The sequence below is a fragment of the Phascolarctos cinereus genome, unplaced genomic scaffold (genome assembly GCF_003287225.1).
Source record: "Phascolarctos cinereus isolate Bilbo 61053 unplaced genomic scaffold, phaCin_HiC Scaffold_4;HRSCAF=312, whole genome shotgun sequence".
Classification (NCBI taxonomy): Eukaryota; Metazoa; Chordata; class Mammalia; order Diprotodontia; family Phascolarctidae; genus Phascolarctos; species Phascolarctos cinereus.
The window spans coordinates 526,036,124-526,041,733 of NW_027555847.1; the positions used below are offsets into that span (position 1 = coordinate 526,036,124).

The 5,610-nt window shown below is 39.8% G+C and overlaps 1 pseudogene; it reads right to left on the reverse strand.

Moving 5' to 3' along the window:
• Window positions 1-4,841: 4,841 nt before the first annotated feature.
• LOC110207885 (small ribosomal subunit protein eS27 pseudogene) lies at window positions 4,842-5,091 on the reverse strand (annotated as a pseudogene).
• Between the last annotated feature and the right edge of the window lie 519 nt (window positions 5,092-5,610).

The window sequence follows — 5,610 nt, forward strand, 5'->3', positions numbered from 1 at the left end:
TTTTTTTGGGTCTCCTTTAGCAAGCTGTTGACTTGTTTTTCATGATTTGCTTGCATCACTCTCATTTCTCTTCCCAGTTTTTCCTCTACTTCCCTTACTTGCTTCTCAAAATCACTTTTGAGCTCTTCCAAGGCCTGGGACTGATGCATATTTTTCTTGGAGGCTTTGGATGTAGGAGCTTTGATTTTGTTGTCTTCTTCTGGTTGTATATTTTGATCTTCTTTTTCCCCAAAGTAAGATAATATAGTCTGACTCTTTTTGCACTGCTTGCTCATGATCCCAGCCAATTACTTGAGCTTTAAACTCTTTGTTAAGGTAAGAGTCTGCTTCCAATATATGGAGAGTGTACTGTCCCAAGCTTCAGGGGTCTGTATATCTGTTTTCAGAGATACTTGTAGGAACCTGTAAATTTTCAGTTCTTCCAAGGTAGTATGATAAAGGGCAAGGTGTTTACTCCTTTCCTGGCCTGTGACCAGAAGTACTCCTTTCTGTCCTGTAACTGTGAGGAGGGGTCCTCTCCACAGCCACTACAAGCTACTCCACACCAGCACTCCTCCTCACCCCAGCACTGCCGCCCAGAACTATGACCCAGATCTAAACACGGGCAAAGCAAGAGATTCCTGCCTCAGCACTGGCAAAGAGATCCCTGCAATCCCTCTCTGATCAGCCACTGGATTCCCCCTCAGTCTGTGGGCCGGAAGCTCGGGAAGCAGCTGCCCCACCCCGGGCCTTGCTCTTGGGGAATGGAGTTGAAACCCCTCCTTCCTCTCTGAGCACCACAGAAACAGACTTTTCCCACTGACCTTGTAAGTTGTCTTTGGCATTTTTGGATTGAGGAGTCTGGAAACCTCCACAGCTGCCTGAGATTCAGTCCTCTGAGGCCTGCTCCAGCTTTGCTGCGGCCTGCGCTCCCAGCCTGGAACGATACACCTTTCTGATCAATCATCCAGGTTGTCTTGGGCTGGAAATGTGTTTCACTCTGTCTTTTTGTGGGTTCTGCTGCTTCAGAATGTGTTTAGAGCCATTTTTTATGAGTATTTGGAGGGGTTTGGGGGAGAACTCAAGCAACTCACTGCTTTCACTCCGCCATCTTGGCTCCACCCCCTGCTGCATAGAAATGTAAACAATAAATTGCAGGATTAATCTCTTATTGTCACTGAATATTCAAATAGGCATTTCAGGGTCCTAATGAGCAACATTCAGGTAAAATAGGAAAAAGACTTTTTTAAAAAAAGTAGCAAATTATCATCTACCTTTTTAGATAATTTGTCTGAAATAATATTGCTTATATATTGAATATCCTATACCTTTTGAAAAATGTTTGGGGCAACTAGGTGGTGCAGTGGATAAAGCACTGGCCCTGGAGTCAGGAGAACCTGAGTTCAAATCCAGCCTTAGACACTTGACACTTACTAGCTGTGTGACCCTGGACAAATCACTTAACTCCATTGACTAGCCAAAAATAAATAAGAAAAGAAAAATGCTCCTTTGACTTCTATCTGATGTTGGAAATTTTCCATTTTCTATAATATGAATGAAATACATTTCCACATTACTTTCAAATGAACTGTTTAAATTACTCTAATTTCATTATAATATGCAATAAGTTCATAAAAGAGTTAGAGTTTGACTATATTGAAAGATACAAGATATGTAACTGTTTCCCATATCTCCATATTTACTTATATGCTTTGCGTGTGTGTGTGTGTGTGTGTGTGTGTGTGTGTGTGTGTATTTGACTGGCAAAAGGAAAACCAAAGGGAAGATAACAGAAGGTCATTTACTACTTCTTTGACTTTTAAACCTGGAGTCTGCCCAATTGTGATTATTAGTCATTGAAATATCCTTCAGATCTCTGAAAATTAATAAACAGAAGGTCAAGATCTACAAATATGCTTTGCCTACTATTTTTCTGGTGATAGCTTATTTTCATTATTACTTCCCTTTTATGTGATAGCTGTATTAAAGGAAGTCATTGTAAAGAAAGAGTAATGAAGCAAGACACTGGAAACCTTCCCCAACCCAGTGTATGCCTGCAGTACAATAAATAGTCTTACATAACTGGTGACAATCCAAGGATTGTACTCCAGTCTCAATGCTTTAAAGGCCATTCTTTCCCTTACTCTGACCCCACCTTTCAATTCAGACAATACTTCCATTATCTCAAAGTACAATAATAATGAGTGCCTTACCACAAAGATAAGATTAAGTAGTAAGAATTAAGAATGTAAGAGGAATGGACCTTAGCAAATCTATATGATGCTTCTCCAAAAAAAATCAGTCCATTTTGTCACAAAAGGGATTGCTGGTATTGAAAAGTGCACAGTTGATGAGATTCAAGGTTAAATAGCAAAGCACTGGTAAAAGCACTGGTAAATCACTTACTCCTCTCCCTTTTTGAGTCCTTTATCATGCAGCTGACTTTTAGCAATCAAATCCCCTGATCATCATCATCTAGTGTTTCTCTAATTGTCAGCCACCTCAGTCTCACTAATGAATTTGAAGGATAGTCATCTGCTAAGTGTGTGCTGTTTTTTCTCTTGAGTAATGAAGTCTTGTGTACCTAGCCAAATCATGAACGTTTTAATAAAACACCTATTGCGGGCCTGCACAGCCTGCATCCCTCAGGCCGCTTGCAATACACCAAAGGATTTCCAGGGGTCTTGCAAAAAATGTAGAGGAAAATATCCATTATATGTAGAAGAAATCCTTTGGCATGCTGCAAGTGCTCCAAGAGCCAAAGGTTGTGCAGGTCTGACCTACAAACTTTTCACATCATTCCAATGTAGTTGGGTCTTGGATAAAAAACTTTGCTCCCTTAGAAACTGTTCTACTTTAAACTAACAATGAATAATTGTTAAAAAAGTTTAATTTTTATTTCTGTTTTCCAGTGGTTGGGAAGGTGAGAAGAGAATAAGATGCTTGTTAATTGAAAACAAATCATAAAATTTCTTTGAAAGAATAATCAATTATACTCTGCCCTAATTAGATCACAACTGGAAACTGTGTTCAATCGCAAATGTAATGGAAGACCAGCTAATGAGCACCTAATCCTTAAGCTTTATATGTCTGGTGTTTATCCACATGAAAAGTGGTTAGCCTGCTTCTAGAAGAGTGTGATGGAGAGCAGGGGTGGATGAGTGGTTCTTTATCATCTTGATTTAGAAAATGTCCAGGTATTCTCTATTTCCTGCTCAGCTTACTGTGTATTGATGAAAAGCCTTTTAAATAGTTTATGAGTCACAAGTAAGTGTACATATAAAAAATGCAGATAGAAAATTTATTTCTCTCCATTCTGGCTTTCAAGTATAGAGGAAGAAGTGCTATAGGCCTATGGGTGTGGGAGGGGTGGGAGGGGCTTCTCTACCAAGGCTACCATGTGGCAGCGAATCAAAGATGCCAATGTCTCTTCTTTCCCTCTTGTGTTCATTCCTTCTTGATCTTAGATGGTTATTGGAGATGGAATACTCTAAGTTATGACCTTGTAAACTTTGAAAGGCAAGAGGAACCACAACATCCAAAAACTGGAGTTTGTGTTAGAGTCTTCTGGTAACAAGATCAGCAAAGCCCAATGAGGTACCACTTCTGAGGAACAATCTGCATGGCTTTGCCCAGCAAAGAATCTGGCTAGCGGCTGATACACATTCTCCTGAAATTAAGGGAGTGACTTATCCATCAGCTATGCCCCAGCAACAGAACTTAGTAGAGGAATGTAGATAGTCATTCCCCTGAGGTGGTGAAGGAGAATGACCTCACAATTTTAAAGAGCTTTGTACTTCAAAGTAAAAAAAAAGTATTTTAGAGTTCAAATATGGCCTCAGATACTTGATACTTACTAGCTGTGTAACCCTGGGCAAGTCATTTAAATCTGTTTGCCTCATCAAAAAGCAAAAAAAAAGAAAAAAAATATTTTGTGCTTTTTACTATATCTTTTCATTGAATATTCTTTTGTAAAGGTAGTTGATGGACTTCTGGGAGCCAAGATGGCAGAATAAGCAGTTTTCCATATTCACCTCCAAACAACCATAAAATAGTGCCCCAAAACAAATCCTGGAATAGCTAAGCCAGCAGAAAGATGAGGTGGTACAGTCTTTTAGCCCAAGAGACTTGGAAGATAGGCAAGAAAGGTCCATACCACTTGGGTAAAAGGAGAGCACAGTCTAGGACAGGAAGCATCCCAGGAAAATAACAGCAAAGCAAACCAGGAAAAGTTCCTCAAATCCTTTGCAGTGGAGCAGGCAAATGATAACACCAGGACATCACACATGCCTTAGCTTAGCCAGGGGAATCTGTAGACTCTAGTTCCGAGAAGCACCATGTGCTTCAACACAGCCCAGAGCAAACAAGCACCACTAGGGGCCAGACCTCCACATGCTTCAGTATAGTCTCACCACTAGGTCCCTAGCTAAGCACCAGGTAATCTGCTTGTAGCCTCCAGCTGGCAGCACCTGAGGTCCCAATGCACAAAGCCACTGACCAGGCCCCATGCCCCCAGTGTAAGAAGTTTGAGATAGTGCCCCCTGTGATCCAACAGGAGAGCTCAAATTTAAAAGCCATGAAATAAGCAAAAAAAAAAAATGACCATAGAAAGTTACAATGGTGACAAAAATGATCAAAGTATGAACTCAGAAGGGGAATATGAATTAGTCTCAAGCTTAAAAAGCCTTCTTGGAAGAGCTCGAAAAGGATTTTAAGTCAAATAAGAGAAGTGGAAGAAAAATTGGTGAAAGAAATGAGAGGTATGCAAAAGACAGTCAACTGCTTGGAAAAGGAAGGACAAAAATTGGCTGTATCAAATTTGTTTTATTCTTTACAGTTTCTCAATCATCTTGATTCAGTTATCAATGCTGCCTCCATCTGAAAGAGCATCCTTCTGTAAGTCTTTCCTCCAGTAGGCTGACAGAGCACAGTGGAGCATCGCACACAGAGAACCACTGTTCGTGCATGGCTGAAGACAGTGGTGATTTTATAGCACCCTGGGCACTTTACATCCATGAAATACAAGTTCGGACTCTGCACCAGGCACTTCTTCTTGGGTTTCTGCTTCTCCTTCTTGGGAGAAGGGTGCAAGAGGTCTTTGGGGAGAGGCATGGTGGCACAGGGAGATCTTCACCGCCCGAAAAGGAGAAAACAATTCCTTAAAAAACTAAAATTGGCCAAATGGGAAAAAAAATCCACTGAAGAAAAGAACTCCTTAAAAATTAAAACTGGACAATTAGAAAAGGAGATACAAAAGTTAACTGAAGAAAATAATTCCTTAAAAATTAGAAATGGGTAAGTGGAAGTTAATGATTCTATGAGACATAAAGAATCAGTCCAACAAAAGCAAAAGAATAAAAAAAATAAGAAAATGTAAAATACAGTATTGGAAATACCTTACTGACCTGGAAAATAGATCCAGGAGAGGTAATTTAAGAATTATAGGACTACCTGAAAGCCATGATTAAAAAAAAAAAAGCCTGGACAACATCTTTCAAGAAATTATCAAGGAAAACTGCCTTGATATAGTAGAACCAGAGAGTAAAATAATCATTGAAAGAATCCATTAATCACCTCCTGAAAGAGATCCAAAATGAAAATTCCAAGGACTGTTTTAGCTGAACTCCAGAC